Below are 23,516 nucleotides of genomic sequence, written 5' to 3' on the forward strand. Positions count from 1 at the left end.
TATGAATGACAGCTAATATTTATCATTATACATCAGGCATTGTTCTAAGTGCTTATCATGTCATTTTAATGAATCCTCAGAATTACCCTAGGATGTAAGTTATTTGTATCTTCACTTTATAGGTACAGAGAAGAGGTTACAAGGTTTAAAAATGCCAACGCAGCACTTCTAGCATTCATAAAAAAATTGTCTCTACCCAAGACCATGATTCTATCCCATATGTTAAATTTTAAATATCAAAAATACCAATTTTTGTTGCATATTTGTAAGAGTTCCTTTCAATGTCCTAAGAAAATTACTCGTGTACTTTCAAATCACAATTCAGTTATGGCAGAAAATGATGTCCTACTTTATGTATTAGTGTGAGTCCACCAATTAATGCATATGATTTTATTTTAAAATAAAAATACATATTTTAGCATACACAAACAAGTTATTTAATAACCAAATACACAATGTTTTAAATCTTGAAACAAACCATTGAAACATCACTAGAGTTCTTATGTACAAGTGGTGTTTTCTAAATACAAGTTTTAATTGCTTTCGACATTTGAACTCTTAAACTTGAGGGAGTTCAATGTATTTACATTTCTAACAGCAATAAGCATAAATTACAAGACAAAGTTAGAATCAGAGGTCTTGTCGCTTGCCCATTACAAATGAGGGCAGACGTATACAAACACCTGTTCAAGTTATTTTTCAGTTCATTTTGGCCTTCATCCCATTGTGTCTAAAAATTCAATCTAAGGCCTACATTTGGTTGAGGACAATAACTGATTATATTGCTTTTCTTTATTGTAGGACAAACATCCTGTTTAATTTTCTTTTAAAACAGGTTTAATTTTATTTTTAATAAACATAAGGAAATTTATTTTTGATTAAGATTTTCTTCTATAATTACTGTAATTTACATGGAAATAAGAAAAGCTATTGATGGATGTTAGCAAAGATGAACTTATTTATAACAGTGACACAGTAAACAGAATTAGAAGAAAAGTGACAGATTGGGAATATTTGCACTACTTATCCCAAATCCAAAACATATAAAGAACACTTAGAAATTAATATGCAAATTACTAGAGAGCTTAAGAAAAATATGCAAAAGATAAAAACCAACCAACTCACAGTGGAGATATAAATGGACAATAAACACATGAAAAAATTATTTCATAAAAATCAGGACTACAAAACTGAAATTATCATATAATATTTTAACACTGCTATTTCAAAAATGAATAGGTTGATAATACCTGATGTAGTTAAGGTTTGGGGGAAATATAATTTTTAACCTTCACATTTCTAAAATAAAGAGATTGATAATATCCAGTATTGGTGAATATTTTAGGAAATCATTCGTCGCATACTCTGTGAAATTGTGGAGGAAATGTGACATGATACTTTTGGAGCCCATCCAGTTAAGTGTGAACTAAATGTAAAAATTGAGTTTTTCATAAAATTTAAAAGTGGGCAAAACTTTTAACTGAGGTACAATTGATATAATACATTTATTCACAATAAAATGCATGAGAAAACTCATTACATCATTATTTTATAAGCAAATTGTTTTAACAATTAAAAGGTTATGGTTAAACAGATATCAGGAAGTGGTGTTAATCAATAAAATCAATCTAAATCTCAGAGTATTGGATGAAACCAATAGTCAAAAGTATGTATAAAATACTATATCCAAATATAGATACAGATAGAAGAAAACATTTCATAATGATTTTCAATGGATTCTCATAGATGAGCTCTTCTTTCTTGTTTGAATTTTTAACCAAATTTATTTGTATATTCTTTAGGTAATAAATATTTCAAGATGGATGTGAAAACAAAAGATGGTAGTTGCTAAATTTATTAAAATATTGAATGACCTTATTTTTTCTTCTAAGTAGAGGGGTTTTAGAATGACACTGAAAAATTCTCATAATGAAATTCCTTCTCGTTATTTTAAGAAAGAGAAAATAGATTTAGATTGATGTTCTTATTCTTTCAAATATTGTTACTATTTATCTAGGCTAATCTATAATTTCCTGTCAGGGGAATATGGGAAGAACTGGAGCTAGGATATCAAAGGATGCAGAATGTTTGCTTTTGACAGTCTTTAGTCCTCTCTACTGTGCCTGAAGTTGATGATCCAACATTTTTGCCCTGTTATGGTCACCACTTGCAGCTCAGCAGTGTTATTTCAAGAATACATCAAAAAGAAGGTATATTTATGCCTTAAGTTTAACACATCCATCTTCTTAGATAAGGTGAAGTACTTTCAAGGAAATGATTTCAGAACTGTTTTGACAAATGGAATCATCTGGGACTTTATATATATATATATATATATATATATATGGTATGTAGCTCTCTGGAAATTCTGAAATCAGTAAGGCTCTGGTGGCTTCAGCAATCAATCAATTAAACAAGTGTGTGTGTGTGTGTGTGTGTGTGTGTGTGTGTGTGTGTGTGTTTCTGGAAGACAGAAAAAGGGCCCAGGTAATTCTCATAGATCTGTCAGATTTTAATCATTTATATGTTTTCTAGAAACAAAATACAATGTGAGGGCCACTTGATGTTATTTTCTTCAATATCCTTCTTGAGAGGATGTTGCAAGTCTGCGTTTTTGAAATTGTATACTGAGATTTGTATATTAGTGATTGTTATGGGCTGAACTGCATGCCCCAAAAAGATATGCTGAAGTCCTAACACACCCTTCTCCCTCACCCAAGTACCTATGAGTATAACTATTTGGAAATAGGGTCATTGCATATAAAAGCAAGTTAAGATGAGGTCATTAGGATGGATCCAAACAAACTCAGTCACAGAGATGAGATAGCCAGGTGGAGACAGATGCAAAGATTAATAGTTCACACTCCTACAAACCAAGGAATGATCCTCTCCTACTGGCTTCCAAGGGGCCCAGAGATACCAGATACATCCTCATTTTCAACTGGACTCAGTAGAGCAGCAGATACGGCAGTTACTTTTGTTTTCTCCAGCTCTCTCTTGATCTCAAACTCTAACTTCTTTATCATGTTTGTATTAAAACAAGTTTACAATAAGTTCTTGTATATATGTCTGAGGTTTTTCTCTTTTGTGAAATTTTGACCACTTAACAAGTATAAAAATTCTCTAACCTCCAGTTTTCCCATATATTATGTATATACTTGACCCTTAAATGACATGGGTTTGAATTACATATGGCCCACTTACATTCAGATTTCTTAGAGAAATAAAGTACTGTACCATAAATGCATCTTCTCTTCTTTATGAATTTTAAATAACATTTTCTTTTCTCTAGTTTACTTTATTGTAAAACTACAGTATATATTACAAATAATATACAAAAGAAGTGTTAATTTACTACTAAAGTAAGGCTTCCAGTAAACAGTAGGCTATAAGAGGTGAATATTTGGGGGAGTCAAAATTTATATGCAGACTTTTGACTGTGCTGGTACAGGGGGAGGGGATTGGTGGTCATAACTCCTTCCCCCCACACACCCTCTCCTGTTGTTCAAGGGTTGATTGTTATTAATGGGATGCATTTCAGACGGGTTTAGAGAAGCTGAAACAATGTGTTAAAGTCCCCAGAATTTAGAAAGCCCATAATACAAAGGAACTATTGTTAGCACTATCCATTCTAGAGCTTGTTCTTTTCTCTGCTTTTACCTATTTTTAATCTGCCCAAACAACTTACAAATTGATGTCGCATTTGAAAGACTCTTGTATTAGTGACATTCAAATATTTTGACCACAACCCACAATTAGAAATTCATTTTAAAAATGTACTAAGTTGAAAATTGTCAACCTTAAAATTTGGCCAAAAGGAATAATTTGACTTTGGCTTAACAACTTAATAATTATAAAGTAAGTAATACAAAAAGCATGTCATGTGTACTCTTTACCTTTACTCAGCTAATTCACTCTCCACCTTAAAATAATATAAAGCTTTATCTGGGCTCTTTTTACATTTCCTTAGAGTCAAAAGGGTTCTTTACTCTCTTGTGAACTGTTTCCTGTATCCCTAATGGAAAGTTCTTTCCTCTTAATATTACCATACTATAATCTCCTCTTCTAGCCATAATATAATGATCTATTTTTGCATTAAAAGTCCCCTACAATTTAGTTATAAAATGAAAACAATGTATCATTTCTCATCATTCTGTAGGTTGGCTGAGTGGTTCCTCTGTTGCTTTCACCTAGGCTCAACCACACAGCTCTATTCAGCAGGAATCTTAGTTTGGCCAGAAGGTTCCAAAAGGCTTCACTCACAAGTACTAGTGGGGGGCCAGGGGTTCTCAGTTCTCATTCATGTGTCTTCCCATCCTCCAGTTAGCTGGCCTGTCTACCAAACATGATGGTTCATGGTGCCATTCAAGAGGGTAAAAATAGAAACTGCAAAGGCTCTTTAAACGTGAGACCTAGAACTCACAGTGCCCCTTCTGCTACTCTGTATTGTTTAAAGCAAATTAATCATGAAGCTATCACAGATTCAAGTGGAAAGGGAATAATGCCACGTTTTAATGGGAAGAACAAAATACAATTGAACTAACACAAGTCATTGCCTTTAACTCCCAGGGTACCTTGGCTATCCCATAGACCAAGAAAGGCTAATGTTAAAGGCAAATTCTAGAAGGTGTTAGAGTACAGCAAAAGGTTAAATAAACTTGAGTTAATGATTCTTCAAATTACTGCTGTGCCTACTGAGTGGCATCAAAATGCTGGGAATACAAAAATAACTAAGATATTTTCTTGTTCTAGTGGCAATGACAACACATATAGATGTACCAAATACAGTGAAGTTGTAAGGACACAGGTCCGATTCAGCCTTCCCCTGTACTTAAAGGGGAAGGCGCCAGCTTCTCTGGATGAAAGGGTGCACATTAAGGAGGGACAACTCCTGCGGTGCCCAATCGGGAGGCCGGCCAATACCTTTGACCTTTCTAGAGGCGGGCCTAGTCACACCCCACGTGGGGGTTCTGGGCCCACTCTGATTGGTCAATACGTCAAATGTTGTGATTGGCTCCCACAACTGCCAGTATTGATGGGGGGCAGGGATTGGATCACTGTACTCCTGTCATCATTTCCTGTAACTCCCCCTCCCAAAGGCATAAAAGGCCTGCCCTGCCTTTGTCCCAGGCTCTCTCTCCACGTGGCCGAGGGGTTAGTGGAGTCTATGAGCCTGAGCTTAAGCCCGTAATAAAACCCTTTGTTTTTGCAGGCGTGACTCGGTCTCCCTGGTAGTCTCTGGTCTTTTTTGGGGGCGATATTACAAACTTGGGCACAACAAAGTAATATAGATGCATCTGAAATAAAGGAGAAGTGTTTTAAGTATTTTGATGTAAAGAGGTATTTTATTTTAATAAATTTAGCACATGGAAATAAAAGTTTGTTTTTAGGATCTTTTTGATTTAAAATAATTAAAACCCTCCCATGAGGCAAAATTGTGTTGCATTATAAAATTCCTTCAAGTGTCAAAGGTAAATGATTCAAAAGGCATCATATGCCTTTTACTATTATAAAAAGAAAAAAATTGTAACTATATGAACATATTTTGAAAACTATAATGTAAAAAATACTTATTTATGATATATAGTAGTTTTATTATACAAGACATGTGATACCTCAAAATATAAAAATTAAAATATGTTTAATTATCATAAAATTACTCTATCTTTTTTTCCTTAGAATCCTTATTCAAATTATGAATATCTGAATAACAGGGATTTAACGTGCAAATATTTAGGTTGTAATAAAAATAGTATAAGCCAATACAGCTGGAGAAGTTAATAAATATTTGTGCAATAATAAGTGTTTTGCCATTTATCTGCTTGCCTGAATCAGATATACATGTAATCATCAAGCTTTAGTTCAGTATTTGTTGAGTGACAACTTAATAATATTAAATCAATCTAAAATTCCTGACATGCAAAACATATTATTTGGAACAAGTATGAATTATATAATATACATAAATTGGTATATAAAAGTTAAATATTCTATATTCATAAATTTATTTCTTGAATCACTAGAAAAGACACTTCTTAGTTGGTCATTACTTATTTCCACTTTTTTTAAGACTCGGTTTTAATGTTGAATTAATGACACTTTGGTTTTTAAAGAGTTTATAGTCTAATACTTAGATTATTATTTCATTTATAAATAAGACTCACTATAAGTTGTTTCCATACTTTTTCTGAAATCTATGAAAATTTTATATAGCTAAAAAAGTTAACTACAAATATTCTGACATTACCCAAGATGAAATATTTTAATAAGAATTTTTTCTTTTATAATGAAATATTTTTCAAGTTATACTAAGTAATATCTCTATAATGAGGAAAACACCAAAATATTAGAAATCTTACACTGTTGTTTATTTCCAAATAACATCTTTAAACTCTACTCTCCTACTTTAGTGGTGAGTTCACACATCGTGTTAGTATACTGTCACTGAGAGTCTAATGAAATAAATTATTATACAAGGGTGCACCTCAAGTGAGAAATTGGGAATTCTGTGAATTCAGAAAGCATAATGGAATTTACTCTTTGGCATCTACTAAGTATTGTTCACTTCAAACATGTGCTGTGGGAAGCAGATGTTGAGCCAGGTTCGGTAGGAAAGAGTTCACTAGAAAGAGCAATTATAGAGGAAAAAGGGAAGAGCGGTGTTGAACAAGAGAGGCTGTCCCACTGGGATGTTGGTCTGTGGACATCTCGGTCTGCCCACTGGGATACCGCACATTCCAGAGATTCCCTGCTGGCCACACATGCCAATGTCCTTGAGCCAGCTCCTGGCATATTATTACTAAATGGGGATCATCCTCTGAAGAGGAGACCTCAGATCAAAAGTTGTGCTACATTGTGACAAAACTAACAACTAGAAGCTACTAAACTTGTTCACTGAAGCCAGGAAGTAAGTCAGTGTCTATCACATAGATCTTCCTTCTTTTCCTCAATACTCTGGTTCAAGATAACATGATCTCTCCCCTAAATTGTCAATAAGCCACCTTTCGGTTTTACTGATATCAGGATTGTCTTTTAATCTATTCTCCATAAACATATAGAATAATCTTTTTTTTTCTTTCTTTTAAAATGTATTTATTTATTTTGAGAAAGAGCTAGAGAGGAGCATACACAGTGGGGGAGAGAAGAATGCCAAGCAGGTTCCATGCTATCAGCTCAGAGCCCTATGTGGGGCTTGATCTCACAAAATGTGAGATCATGACCTGAGCTTCAGATCAAGAGTCAGACGATTAACTGATGGAGCCACCCAGTCACCCTTGAATAATCTTTCTTAAATCATAAGTTAAATCACACCATTTTCCTGTTTAATACCATTTACTTGCTTTAGTTTGTACTGAGAGAAAACAAGTTGGTTTGCAGTTATCTGGTAGTCCCTGCTTGATATGGAACAGCTTGTCCTTAATTTCGTCCCCTGCTTTTCTCCTGCCTCATATAAACCAGTAAAACTGGACTTCATTCAGTTCTCTGGATCAGTCACCTCAGCTCTTCTACCCAGAACAGATTATCAGCAGACATTTGCACGTGCACCACTGACACATTAAAACTGTGTGAAAGTCAGCATCACTCAGTCTCACCTGAGCCTTGATTTTCTCAATCTCTCATCTGTAAAATAACTTCTTCACAGAAAAACTGTGTAATCTTTTCTTCTTCTATTTTTAAAAAAAATTGTTGAGAGAGACAGTATGAGCAGGAAGGGTCAGAGAGAGAGGGAGATACAGAATCTGAAGCAGGCTCCAGGCTCTGAGCTAGCTGTCAGCACAGATACCAATCGAACCCATGAACCGTGAGATCATGACCTGAGCTGAAGCTGGACGCTCAACAGACTGAGCCACCCTGGTGCCCTGGTGTGTAATCTTAATGAGATACTATAGGAAAACTTACTCTACAAACTTGAATCTCTTTAATAAGAATAAACTATTAAATCTAACTATATTCTGTGCCTCCGGAAGCTGTGACAAGAAGAGAATTTTAAATATCTCAGTAGACTTGGGGAAAAAACTTTGAATAGAATTGGATAGATTCTTTTTATCATTTATGTTAATGATAAAACAAAAACTCATGAAGAATCTTAGAATACAGAATATTTAAAAGATGCCAGGAGAAAAGCCTGAGTAAATGTACAGACCTAGCAATACTTGACATATAGAACTCAATACAGAGAGAAGCTGGAATTATGTCAGGAAATATATAATAGAGGTAGTGATTATACACTCTCAAAATCTGCAGAGTAACCATAAAAACAGTTTGTTAGTTGGTAAGTGAGGCAGTGTGCAATCCCTCTGGTATAAAACATATGCCATTTCTGCCTAAAGAGAGTTTTTGTAGAGTGGATACATAATCATTGAATTCTCTGATTTTTTCTTATTCTACAAGGTCGTTATCTTGCTGTCATTACTCAAGGATATTTTTAGTATATACACACACACACATATATATATTTCTATATATAGAATCATCTATTAGTACTTCTTTTCTTTCAGTACTTTAAAGATGTTTCACTATAGGAACTTTTATATGAAAGGGTTTTAGTCATTGGAGTTCTTGTCATATGTGATATATATATTTTTTACTATTTTCAAGATTTTTATCTTTAATTTAGGTGTATAATATATGTCTGAGAAACTGCTTCTTTGATTTTATCTTGTTTTATATTAATTTTCTTCAATCTGCAAATTAGTTCCTCAGAGAGGTTGTTATCTATTAGTTAAAAAAAATATTTTTCTACCTTCCTAATCTGAGGAAGGAAACAGACATCCAGATCCAGGAGACAAAGAGAACTTTCATCAACATCAACAAAACGAGGTCCACACCAAGACATATTGTAATTAAATTTGAAAAATATATTAATAAAGAATAAATCTTAAAATCATCAAGATAAATCTTTAACTTATAAGAAAAATCCATAAGACTAGCTGAAGATTTCTCAACAGAAACTTTGCAAGCCAAAAGGAAGTACATAATATATTCAAAGTGCTGAATGGGAAAAAACTGCAGAAAAAATATTCAATCCAGCAATGCTTTCATTCAGAACAGAAGGAGAAAAAAAGAGTTTCCCAGACATACATAGCAGAGTTTGTGAACACTAAGCCAGCCATTCAAGAAATATTAAAGGGGACTCCTTAAAGTAGAGATCAAAAAGTGACAAAGATGAGAAAGGATCAGAGAAAATATCCAAAAATAATGACAAAACAAGTAATAAAATGGCAATAAGTACATATCTATCAATAATTACCTGGAATGAAAATGGATTAAATGCTCCAATAAAAATAAATAGGGTAACTGAATAGATAAAACAACAATAACAACAATAAGCCTTATCTGTATGCTATCTGCAAGAAACTCATTTTAGACTTAAAGACACCTGCAGTTTGAAAATGAGGAAGTGGGGAAACATTTATCACACAAATGGATGTCAAAAGAAAGTCAGAATAGCAGTATTTATATCAGACAAAGTAGGCTTTAAAACAAAGTGTAAAAAGAGATAAAGAAAAGCATTCTATACTCACAAAGGGGACAATCCAATAAGAAGATATAATAATTGTAAATATTTATGCACCCGACATGAAAGCACCCAGATATATTAAACAATTAATAACAAACACAAAGGAACTAATTGATAACATAATACTACTAGGGTACTTGAACACCCCAAATACATCAACAGACAGGTCATCTAAACAGAAAGTAAACAAGGAAACAATGACTTTGAATGACACATCGGACCAGATGGACTTAAAAGATATATTCAGAATATTTCATCTAAAACAGCAGAATACACATTCTTTTCAAGTGCACATGGAACTTCCTCCAGAATAGATCACTTATTAGGTCACAAGACAGGTCTCAACAAATACAAAAAAGACCCTTTCTGACCACAGCACTATGAAACTAGAAGTCAATCACAAGAAAAAAATTTGGAAAGACCCTAAATACATGGAGGTAAAACAACATGCTACTAAGCAATGAATGGGTCATTGAGTAAGTCAAAGAAGAAATAAAAAAGAAATTCTTGGAAACAAATGAAAATGAAAACACAATGGTCCAAAAGTTTTTGGATGCAACAAAACCAATCCTAAGAGGGAAGGATACAGCAATACAGGCTTACTCAGAGCAAGAAAAATCTCAAATAAACAACGTAACCTTATACCCTATGAAGCTAGGAAAAGAACAAATATATGAAACCAAAAACAAGGAAAGAAATAATAAAGATTGGAACACAAATAATGACATAGAAACTTAAAAATACATATATAACAGATCAATGAAACCAGTAGCTGGTTCTTTGACAAAAATAATAAAAATGATAATCTTCCAGCCAGACTTATAAAAAGAAAAGAGAAAGAACCCAAATAAAATCACAAATGAGTTAGGAGAAATAACAACATGGCAGAAATAAAAATAATTAGAAAAGAATACTATGAAAAGCAATATGCCAAAAAAATGGACAACCTGGAGGAAATTGAAGAATTCCTACAAACATATATAAACTACCAAAACTGAAATGGGAAAAAATAGAAAACTTGAACAGACTGATAACCAGCAAAAAAATTGAATCAATAACCCAAAAACTCCCAACAAACTACAAGACCACATGGCTTCCCAGGCAAATTCTACTTAACACATAAACAAGAGTTATTACTCATTTTTCTCAAACTATTACAAAACACAGAATGGGAAGAAAAATTTTCAAACTCATTCTATGAGGACAACATTACCTTGATACCAAAACCAGATGGAGTCTTCCCTAAAAAAAGGAGAACTACAGGCCAATATCCCTGATGGACATGGATGCAAAAATTCTCAATATAATACTAGCAAATGAAATCCAACAATACATTAAAAGAATCACCGCAATATTACTTAGCCATAAAAAAGAATGAACACTTGTCATTTGCAAAGACATGGATAGAGCTAGAGAGTACAATGCTAAGTGAAATGAGTCAGTCAAAAAAAGACAAATGCCATATGATTTCACTCATATGTGGAATTTAAGGAAAAAACAAACAAGAAAAGGGGAAGAAAAAGAGAAAATGGGAGGCAAACCAGGAAACATGGTCTTAACTTTAGAGAACAAACTGATGGTTACCAGAGGGAGGTGGGTGGAGATATGGGTGAAATAGAAAATGGGGATTAAGGAGGGCAATTGTGATGAGCAATTGTGATGAGTATGGAAGTGTTGAATTATTATAGTGTACACCTGAAACAAGTATTACACTGCATGTTCACTAACTGGTATTTACACAAAACTTAAAAATTATTTTTCTGCACTAATATTTTTCTCTTCTCCTAATACTCCAATGACAAAAGTACTGCATATTTGGATATTATTTCAGTGCACACTGTGGTCCTGTTGACTTGTTTTCTTTCTTATTTTTTGCCCTATCTGTTCTTTAGCTTGGATGGTTTCTAGTGACATATCATGAAGTTTGCTGACTATTTTCTCTAATATTGCAATTTTGTTAGTGAGACTATTCAGTGAACAGTTTTATTTCAGATACTGTGTTTTCCAGGTCTAAAACTTCCACTTGATAACTTTTACAGTTTCCATTTCTCTGCTGAAATTTATCTTCCCATTCTCTTTAAGAGTTTTTACTATTACCTCACAAAACATGGTTAAAGCTGCCTTAAAATTTATGTCTGATGACTCCAACATTTGGTTCATCTTGAGTTGATATTTATTCATTTGGGAGAGACCTAGAACAGGCATTTTTAAAAAGCACCTCAATTGCAGACATTTATGACATTTGGAGGAAATACATAATTCAAAATACAGCAGGAGATCTGACTTACTTCTTAATAAAATTTTTTAATATTAAGAAAGACATATTCTCTCCCCCAAAAAAACAGAATTATCTTACCTTATGATGTAAACACCATTGGTAAAGTACTTGCCATGATCATTTTGATGTTTGAGATATGTTTGAGACTCAGATATCTTATTCAGTAGACACACACACACACACACACACACACACACACACACGTACACACCAGCAATTTAAGAGGAATCGACTTTTTTGTATGACAGTATATCCGGATTAAAATAATACAAGAGAATGCAAACAAAAGAAACAGTCAATTGTGCATAATTAGATGCATAAAGCCCATTTAATAAGTTACCTTTATATTGGTGAGTGCATAAAGGCTTAATTTTAATCTTATTGGTACTGTCTGTGGAATTAATATTGACATAATTAATAATGAAGAAATAAATGTTCACAGAGCCACTAAATTAAAAAAAATAAAAGGTAAAGGTATCACTTTTTATTCCCTGATACAAAAAGTCCAGTTGGAACTACTTACCTCAGTAATTAAAATATTCTCATCAGAAACCTCAGATTAACAGGAAAAAATGCACAGAAAAATTGCATTATAGTTTTCCCCCAACAAGACTGTAGTATAGAGAAATAAAGTTATCTTCATTTATGTGAAAAAAATTCGTTAGTTCTCTATTGTCCATGGATAAACAACAAAACTTTAATCATGTTTACTTTTTTCAGCTTCATTTTCTTAATGTGTTCATATTTATCAGTGTAATAGGGGACCCCTGATCCATCTCCTCTACCTGAATAGCTTTTTTTCACTAGAAATTTTCCATTTTCCCAAAGCTACTAATCCACAAGGATTTATTCTATCAAAAAGGCTGTTAATTATCCAAGCAGAAATATAGAGTACTATTGTTTTTTTGTCATGACATGGTTTCATCCCTTCAGTTTAGTCAGGCAACAAATATTTATTTAGTATCTATTTTATGTGAGCATTGTGTTAAACTCTGGGGAGACAATTGTGAAGAAACAAGTCATAAACTTAGCATTTAAAAAATGAACTTGGTTCCTTCCACAGTCACTGAATATACACCATATATGCACAAGGCACTGCACTCTGTGCGTGTATGTGTATGTGTTTCATACATATATGTACAGAGTGTTAATTTATATTTGTTGTAAATATTCTGAAATAATAAAGCTTACCATTAGTAAACCTTAGTATACATAAACTATATATGTATATATTTTATTCATAAACATACATTCATTTAGTTATATACTCAAAAACTTGAGGCAATGTGTGATATTGGATTCTGATACATTTATCATGTTTGTGTGCTCCTTTAAGAAAAGAATCAAAGGGCACCTGGGTGGCTCAGTCGGTTAGGCATCTGACTTCAGCTCAGGTCATGATCTCACCCCTCGTGGGTTCGAGCCACGTGTTGGGCTCTGAGCTAACAGCTCAGAGTCTAGAACCTGCTTCTGATTCTGTGTCTCCCTCTCTCTCTGCCCCTCCCCCACTCGTATTCTATCTCTCTCCCAAAAATGAATAAATGTTAAAAAAAAATTAAAAAAAAGAAAAAGAATCAAGCCATCCTATTCATTAATGTGGGTAGCACAGTATTAATGTGGATTAATGAATTATTATGAATTAATGATTATTAACTAATTCATTAATGTTAGCAAAGCTATTTTAAAAAGGCTTAATTAATTAATTTAAAAGATGACAGCCACACAAATATGGAATCTATGATCTTCTAAGACAATGAATTATACTTCACAGAAATTTTTCAAACAGCAATTTTGAGAGAATATCAAAATGGTAATAGAAAGCAACATACTGGGTCAGATAAAGCATACAATATTTTAAATTAATTTCTATAATATTCCTATGTGTATTTATGATTACTATTTTATTTAACTCCTTATAAACATTATATGAATAAAAATGAGTATCTATGCCCCTATATGGAAAATATATGTTTTAACAATGTATTGTTGTGATTAATCTATTAATCGATCATTTGATTATTTTTTCGTTTATTTTTATTTTTTAATTTTTTTAACATTTATTCATTTTTGAGAGACAGAATATGAGCAGGGGAGGGGCAGAGAGAAGGAGACACAGAATCTGAAGCAGGCTTCAGGCCTGAGCTCTCAGCACACATCCTGACAGGGGGGTCGAACTCACAAACCATGAGACCATGACCTGAGCCAAAGTCAGATGCTTAACCGACTGAGCCACCAAGGTGCCTTGAATATTTTTTCTCTTTTAAACAACTGAAATGTATATTAGTATTCTTGAACAAAAGTTGCCATTATATACCTTGTAATTTCATGTAAGATCAGAAAATACCTTCATGAGCTAGACAATCCATAAAAGCAAATGACAAATACCTATGTATTTTCAGGTGTGACCCACACATTCCAAAATATATGTAAGGGCTGACAAACAAAGCTGAAAATGTGTAGAAGGAAATCAGACAAGAAGCAAAGAGAGTTCAAGGGGCCTGACAGGACCAGACCTTTAAAAACAACTGTCTACATAAATAATCTTGCAGAAGGGGAGGGGCTCACCCTGAAATTTAAAAGCTGAATTTTCTGTTTTACACAAGAACATGAAATTGAGTAGACCATGGCCTTTGGCTGAAGTCCTCCTGGATCCAGTATCAGATGCCATAAGGGATGCAAAGTCACATTTAAAGATTACACAGCCTAGAAATTTTTACAGGAAGCAACTTTCTCCGTGAGCACAAAGGCAAAGAACTTTCTCAGCTGAATAGCCTAGGCTCATGTGGCCTCTCCCTAACCCACAGCAGAACCTTCTGCAAAAAGCCACACCAGAATATTCAGCTCCTCCATTTAGCTGAATGACAGAGTTTTTTTTAATGCAGTAAGAAAACAGTAGGGAAAAAGTGCAGTAAGCTTACTCAACAGATATTTTTCATGGAGTAAAATTATGATCCACATTTGCCACGAAAAACTAAAACAAAATTATAAAACATAATCACCTCTATTAAAGGAGATCACATAGCATAAAATTACGAATTCAAGGTCAAAACTGAAAGACAAGAGGATTTGAAGAATGACCTGGATGACATGACAAAAAAAGGGAAATTAATTAAGACTTAAAATATGGGCATTTGTATGTGTCACAGCCCAGGTCCTCAAAACAAAATAAAATGATCCTGAAGGAAAAGAAATATACAAACATATTATTTGAGAGTGCAATTTCAGGAAAGCAGAAGCTGGATAAATGGGAATGAGAGAGAACCAAAGTTATAGAGGGCTTTACTGCACTGGAAACCTCATCAGGACGAGCATTCCTCACTGTTTTATTCAAGGGCATTTTCCTAGAGGCCTTATTGGGCCCTTAAACCATTTGTCCTAAGGATAGATAGGGAGAATTTTATCTGTAGGTTTCAGTATCCTATCAATCCAACTTTGCCCAATAGGACTTCAACTCTCCCGTGCTTCTGAATTGTACCAGTCTCTCTAGACAACTGTAGAAGCCAGTGCCCAACAGAGTGATCATGGCATCCAGAGCCCCGCACAAGTCAGTGAACTCCTCATCTGCCCACTGTTGCCTGTAGGCATGTGGGCCCGCATTGACATCCATGAGTGATGAACACACTCTGGTATTGTTCATGCCTCAGCAGCATCAGGGAAGCCCCAGGCTAAAGGTGGGAAGCAAATGAAACAGGCATCAGAAGGACATTCCATTGGGATTTTTCTCACTATGTGACTAGGAGGACCTAGGAGCAATCCACCAAGGCAGAATGCATGGTCTTCGAAGCCTGCAGTAGCAACAACACCCTAACTTCATGCTTGTTGGAAGAGCAAGCTCTTGCTAAGGGTACTGCAGCCAGATAGCAAATAAGTTCACAGATCCAGTATGGTGCAGAAACTGAGTCCAGTGCAGTGTGGCCGATCAGGATGCAGACAGAGTATGCAATGAAAATGTAGACATAATACAACTCAAAACAAACCTGAATGCAAGGGAGAAAGCATCTGGTAAGTAGGGTCAGTTTGCTAATAGCCCTATCTACATCTATCATTAAGATAGTGCAATAGTCCTTGAATTAAAGCAAGGAAAGCCTCATACAGGTTTTCCAACCAAGTAACAGAAATTTAATCATATTTAATGGCAGAAATTCAAACACTAACAAAGGCTATATCATTTCTTAAGTTTGAATGGTTCAGGACAGAGATGGAAGAGAGGGAAAAATTATTCATGTCAATGAAAATGAATGAAATTAACCCAACTAAAAGAAATTTAGTGATATGGCCAAGGTCACAAAATCATTAAGCAGCAGAAACAGGAAGAGAATTCAGGTCTTTTGATTCTTGGCAGGTACTGAAATCCCTAGTATCGCCCAATGCGCTACTATTCCACAATGCTTAAGAAGCAGGGGTTAGTCCTTGGAAAACTTTGACCTGTAAACAACAGACTGTATGAAAACAGGTGAAGGATTGTGGGAATACACACATGCACATGTAGATACCTTAAAATAAGCATACCTAGTTTTGTTATTTTTAATAAACCGAAAGCTCAATGTCTTCCATTTTTGTTTTGTTTTGTTTCAATTTGGACTTTGGACTTTTGAATATACATCTTTCTTTAAACACTTAGACAAACTGTGACAAAAGACCACCTGGTGCATGTGAAATCCTAGGAGGAACTCTTGTATCACAAATGCAGTCATATACTGGACAAATAGCATCCTCTGGAAAGGAGAATATATTGCACGACTCAGGGGCCAGAGACATTCACAGAGTTGCTGTTGTGGATCAGATGCCAAATGCCCTCTTCTTTAGGAAAACAAACTGGAACAAAAGAGTTCCATTTAGATCACAAAATGCATTTTGGGGCTTATCTCCGGAATGTGAAATAGGCCTGCTTAGAACATGCAATTTGGCATTTCAATCTTGTTTCCAAATTTTTGGCAACATTATTTTTATTTCATGTTATAGTCAAAACTAGACATCTTATAGACAGTGTTTCTTTTTTTGCTATAAAAGTGTATCTTGCCACCCTATTGTTTAACTTGAATTCTTTCAGACTGAAATACTGAACAAGAAAACCGTGAACACGACCAGAGTAATAATCCCACAAATATACAGAGGAGTTAGAGATAAATGCCCAAAGAGTCAAGTGACAGGCCTCCTTTATTTGGCAGTGTTTACTCAGGCCCAGCAAACAGGAGTCTGACAGACAATCTGCATCTGAGAAGTGTCAGCAGGTCATCAAGCCAAATCCTGGCTTGAAGTTCCATGGCTATTTGCAATACAGGCTTGTTCCAAGGGTCATAGAAGCTGAGCTTAGTTTTTCATTTGATGCCAGGCTATATCAATAAATTTAAGAAGAGGGTGCTGCTCCCGGAAACCTTTGTGAGCTGTGGTGCAACAGAAAGGACTCGCCTACCCCGGAAGAATGGCTGCCTCGACAGAAACCATTTGGTATTCGGCATTGCTAGACCTCAGGGGTGAGAAACAGCTAGTCTATTAGGGCAGCTTTTTCCCCCCTGGAAGACAGAATCCCAGCACATATTTGTCTTTTAGCCATGGCTCAGTGATTGTCAGAACCAGGAAAACAAGGTCTGACAGGCTGATGGCTGCAGCGAAGAAACAACAACAAAGTAGGATAAAGCGGTGACTCACCTAGTGGCCTGTGGTTCAGATAATGCCATTGCAATCATGGCCCGAAACCAGTATGCTTTTCCAAGGCTCACAAAACTGAATCTAAAACTGGCGGCCACTGCCACTTGGCTGATGTCTGGAACAACTTAGGACAGGAAAGGGTAGGGAATATTTCAGAAAGACACTGCCAACAAGAGTTGAGGGAAGGGCATCTCCTGTTTGTTGTCATACTGTGGCTGGTTTCCAAAGATCTCAGATATTAAAAGTCTTCACGGTACAGGCTCTTGATTCCGAATGTCTTGTTGGAGGGTGGTGTAGAGAAATGGGGGGAGACACCTCATCATGTACAGAGACATAGAGCCTTCAAAGGGCCATGCTTACACAAGGTCTCTGACAAGGCAGGACAGGCAGCTAGACGTCTTCATTTCCTATTTAACTCTGCAAGCAGCACACTGGCAGAGCAGATCTCATCCATCAATGCCTTCAGAACCAGGAGTTCAAGCCTCATATGGATTCTTTATGGCAACTTAACTTAATCTAGTTTGGTATTTTAGTGGGTCACAGGGATATATAGGTTGGAGTGCTTTTAAAAGAAGGCACTGGAGTACACAGAATACTTGTATGGGGGAATGAAGCTCATAGGGCAGATTACTTTTGTCCTGTTATTCTTTTCTCCCTTTGAGATGCATGTCCGCCAGTGACATGCCCCCGCCCGTGATGCGGGGTCCTGCTGTAGCCCCACCCTGCATGCTGGTACTTTATGATGCTATCGTTTCTATGCCATCTGCACACCTTAAATGCATGTGCCCAACACAAAGTTAATCTCATGAGTAATCAGCTGACATAAAAATCAGTTGTGGCTTAAAGAAAAAGACTGGAAACCCATATTAGAACTCTAAAGAACTACCGTGGATTGAGTTGACTCCCTCCCATGGGGGATGAATGAGGATACAATCTCATTACACAGTGCCCGCGCCCCGGTACAGTGTAGTGATTCAAATACAGACTTTGAAACCCAATATATCACTCTGAATAATCTTTCTACCACTTCCTATGTGGATTTAGGCAGGCAGAATCTCTTTAAACATCAGAAAATTCATGTACAGTAAAAAGGACAAAAAGATAGAAATCATATTTAACTCCTGCAGCTGTTAAAAAGGATTAAAAGAAGAGAATGTTAAAGTGCTTTGCATAGTGCCTAATATACCAAAATCCTGAAAAATGGTAGTTATAATGATTACTGTTATCATATTACTATTTTGATAGGGCATTCTTTTCCAGAAATTTCTTTCTACTATGCTCTATTAGAGGATGGCCACCCAGCTGATGCTTGTTACCATGGATAAATTTATTACACTAAAAATGCAGAGTGGGTTTGGGACAGAATAACAGATCTAATCACAAAACAGCCTGAAACAAGCTACCGGCTCAGTGGAAGCAAAGAGGGCCTTGGGCACATGCACAGTGTAACAGGATTGATGAAGAAAGCCCTGGAAAACAAGAGTGATGAATGAGGAGGACAAATTCATCCACCATGTTTTTCATTGGATGTTTTCATTTGAGCCCCACCACCATGGGTTGAAGGCATAAAATAAATCTAATGCAGAGAAGGTAAGTACCTCATTGGCACAACCCAGAACCTACGATCCACTCATCTGCTCATTCATGCACTCTACAATAGCCAAAGTTTCTCCTAAGCAAATTTCTCAGCTGTTATTGTCTCTACATGAAATGCAAGGGCACTTTGGATAGCACTTCCAAATTCGCCAATTGAACCTGGAACTCCTTTCCCACAGCACAAAGCCCTGGTTCTCCCAGTTTCTCTCTTGTCTAAACTGGAGAGATAATTCACAGACTGTGCTCCAGCTGAGAAGCTCAGACAGGACCAGATCAATGACAATGTGTTGTAAGCTATAAAACACTGCTGAAGTTTCAGGTCTAGGGATTCAAATGGCCAGCAATCTATTGCCCTCTTCTAGAGCATTGTGTCTTTAGTGCTACTGTAAAATTGTCATAGGCCTTAGTGACAGTAAGACTTGAGTTCAAATGTGAGCTCTAACACTTACTGATTCTGTGACCTTGGACAAATTACTTTTTTAACAACAACAACAAAGTAGTTATTGGAGAGAAACTAAATGTGCATGTGTATGTGTGTGTATAGCAAGCATTTGGTGGCAGGGATGACAGGAATCCAAATAATTACTCAGTGATCAAAAGAGTTGACTATTTTTTAGATTGTTTTAGCAAGTAAGTATACATTTGCAAAACTATGGATATGACTGAAAGATGTGAGTGAAAATGGAGAGAGAAAATGTAGTTACAGTTATATGAAGTACTCTAACCATTGGCACAAAAGGTGTTCTAATTTAAAAACAAACAAACCAACAAATGAAGAAACACTGGGATGGTTCTCTAGGAAAAATAAGGAAAACTTTCCCTCTACTGAGAATAGACTTGATGGTTTCTTGAAGATGACAGTGAGGAAAACCTGCAGATAATGAGAACAGTACCTGGAAAATACAAATTATCAGACAAGCGGGTCAGCGTGGCTACAGGCCAAGAGCTCTCAGTCAGTGTGATCCCTGCCCCCCAAAACACACCGGTACCTTTTAAGCCCTCAATAGGTTTTGACCTTGTAGCCATGCAGCCAAGAGTTATGTCATTTCAATATTCCTGGCACATTTGAGGCCTCTCTTGAAATGGCCAAATAACAGAAAAACAGTTATGCTGTAGCAAAAGGAGTGGCACAAGTATAAAAGTGGTAGTAAACTCATTTTCTACGGCTAGGAAAAACAGGCATTATTTTATCAAAATCCAGCTCTAAGTAAAATGTGTATGTGTCTTAGAGGTAACAACGTGAGTTAGCACAATAGTTTAGAAGTGGACAATACAGATTCTGGGTAGGGAAGACAGAATGAGAAAAATAAGTTACAACATGCTTGATAGCCAATAATATATTAAAATTTGGCCTTTGAGATTCTACATGACAGTTTCATAAGGATAGATTCTATCCACCTAGTTATGTGGGGATGGGAAATTACAACCTGAATCACCATGGGATACAACAGCAGAGCTGATGCAAAGTCACCACGAGAACTCTAGAAATAACTAATGAAGGAATAGAAAGGACATAAGGAGTTCAACCCTCAGGATTATACTTCTTGGCTGTATAGTGTATAAATTTATATTTTTTGAGCTTTATCATCACATTTACTAGATTAATTTTTAAGCTATACCAGCCAGACTGCCTTTTAGTATCAGATGTTTCCATAGGCTACCAAATAAAGAGCACAGCTAACATATGCAGCATGCTAGTCTTTGAAAGCCTGAAAAGCACAATTGTTTTCAAATTCTGGAGAATAAACTTAAAAATTCCATACATTTTATAAGAAGATAAATTAGTCCTTTTTTTCATGAGGTTACAAATACATCTGTCGTCTCTGGTAGCTGTTCCTATCTTGAGCTCTTGTCTCTTGCCTCGGGTAAAGAAAAGAAGGGGATTGCCATGATATTGTAGAATTATCCGCAGGTAGGCAGAAATAAAAGAAAAGCTAAGAGGGCTGTGAGACCAGACTTCCACCTGATTTGGCACCATTTCTTAAAATAGAGATGGCAATATTGTGAGCAGATACTTATCACTGTAAATCATGAGGTGCCTCAGGCTTAAAAGTAAAATATATTGGCTATAGCTCATGGTTTCCACAAACTCAGTATTATTGGACAAAATAATAGCACTAGCGAGACAATTGGAACATAAAGGAGTCTCTGGTTGTATTTTCGATTTACTAGGGTACACATTCTGAACAAAATAAATATATGATGAAAACCACCATATGCTTAGAACACTCATCGAAAGTTTAATCATAAGGAAAATTAATAAACTAATGATTTTTACATTCTGTGTTCCAGCAGAAAGAGAAAATTAGTACAAGAAACAAATAAAGGTAATAATTCCATGTAATAAAAATGTTTTCAAGGGAGTTAAATTACAGCTTTGATTTAATATTTTCATATAACTTGTCCTGTGCTTGTTTTCAATTCATTGTCACTTAGAATATGCTGAAAGAAACCCAAAGATCAACACTAATAACTGAGTAAAAAATACAAAAGAATTAATTACAGTTGTGACAAGTGGTACACATTAAAATTTTTAAAAATCCATGGGGCGCCTGGGTGGTTCAGTTAGTTAAGTGTTCGGTTTCAGCTCAGGTCATGATCTCACAGTTGGTGGGTTCGAGCCCTGCTCACAGCTAGCTCAAAGCCTGGAGCCTGCTTTGGATCCTGTCTCTCCCTCTCTCTCTGACCCTCCCCTGCTCACTCTGTCTCTCTCTGTATCTGAAAAATAAATAAAAAACATTTTAAAAAATTTGAAAATTTTAAAAATCCAAATATATGTCTTCAGAGGCCTATTTGATATTGCTCTTAGACTAATAGATTATAAATGTATTATTTTAAATAGGAAGAAAAATTAGAATATTCATGAATCAAGTTTAAATTTGTGATTGAATTGTGATATTTAATCATTTGATGATTTCAGGAAGTTCATATAAGTAGGAAAACACTTTTTGTTAGGAGAACATATTAATATTTGATTTTTAACTTAAGAAGTGTTAATACATTTTTCTATATCTCATTGGTAAATGCGGACTTCCTAAAAGGAGAACATCTGATTCGAAGTAAATGATTTGCTAATTAACAGTGTCCCTGCTGTGTATTGAAGGGTCATTAGATTAGAGGGAGAGAAACCTGGATATTAATGTGGGCTTTCCCATCAACTAGCTGACTGATCTGAACAGGCTGATGGAGGTTTTAATTTTTTGTATGAAACAAGAATTGTCCAGGCTGAGCAGATCCAAAGGAACCAGAATCTGGAATTTCTTTCTCTTGCCAAGTAAGTGTGTGTCATACCCAAATCAGAGACTGATTTTCGTTGATCTTGGTTTCACATGACTGCTATGGGAACACTCCACAGAACTAATTTTTATCAAACAAGAGCATCAGATGTCCTTATATGTATCAGCGATTGGTTGAGCAAGGTTTGTATATTAATGATGTAAGACTACTCATTTTTTACATTTATTTATAAAGTGAAATCAGCATTTTTATGGATACTTACTACTTATATACTATGTACCAAGCATAAGGCTAAGCTCCAGAGAAATGCAGAATGACCCAGACATTCAAAATATCAAAATCTGCTTGGATTCTTAAAAGAAAGGAAAATTGGTATTAAAAAATAAAACAAAATGTGATGAAGTACAGGTTTCTTCTCTGTGTCAAATATAGTGAATTCCCTCAGTATGTAGCATTGTTATTTGCTTACTGGAAAGGAATAAACAGTTGGGAAATAAATCATGTTTTTGGCATTGCCCTTTTATCTTCATCCTGTTCAAGTGCCTTATTCCAGGGAACACTTACAAAGCAACAAATGCCACTTGGCATTTTGCTATAAAATATCAGATTTGTTTTCAGCTCTCAGTATAGAAAATGAGTTTATAGTCTCAGGAAATGTAATTAATTATCAGTATGTTTGCAATAATTTAAAATGGCCGTATCAATGAAGAACACTTATGACATTCAACTGAGCTCATTTATTATTGTGTAGACTTTTAGCATCTCTATAGTTAATGGTCTCTCAGTATCTTGTTAGCAACACCATTTTTTATAACTTTAATTCAACAAGATTGGAAATAAATCTGTTTGGGGGCTCCGGCTAAAACCTAGTAAACCCATTTCTAGGTGAACTACAATTTTTTTCATCATTCATTTTTAATCATTTGAAATTTGAAGAATTAGAAGAAATTTTCCCTCATAGTGGAAGTACTCATGTATAATCTCAAAGGCCAAATTTTAATATATTGTGGGCTATGAAGTATTTTAATAAGTAATATAGGAGAGGAGCTAAGACGGCGGAGAGGAAGGGAGCTCTGTAAACTTCATCTGTCCCATCGATCGAACTGAGAAGGACATTGCTCTCATCTGCAAGAGGAGAAGGAGAAAATACGGACTCCAGAAGGAAGAGAACCTGAAGGATACCTAAGTGAGTGAGTGCGAACTGGGGAGATTGGAAAACGGGCCAGCCCAAGACGG

Source organism: Suricata suricatta, chromosome 5 (assembly GCF_006229205.1).
Source record: "Suricata suricatta isolate VVHF042 chromosome 5, meerkat_22Aug2017_6uvM2_HiC, whole genome shotgun sequence".
Taxonomy (NCBI): domain Eukaryota; kingdom Metazoa; phylum Chordata; class Mammalia; order Carnivora; family Herpestidae; genus Suricata; species Suricata suricatta.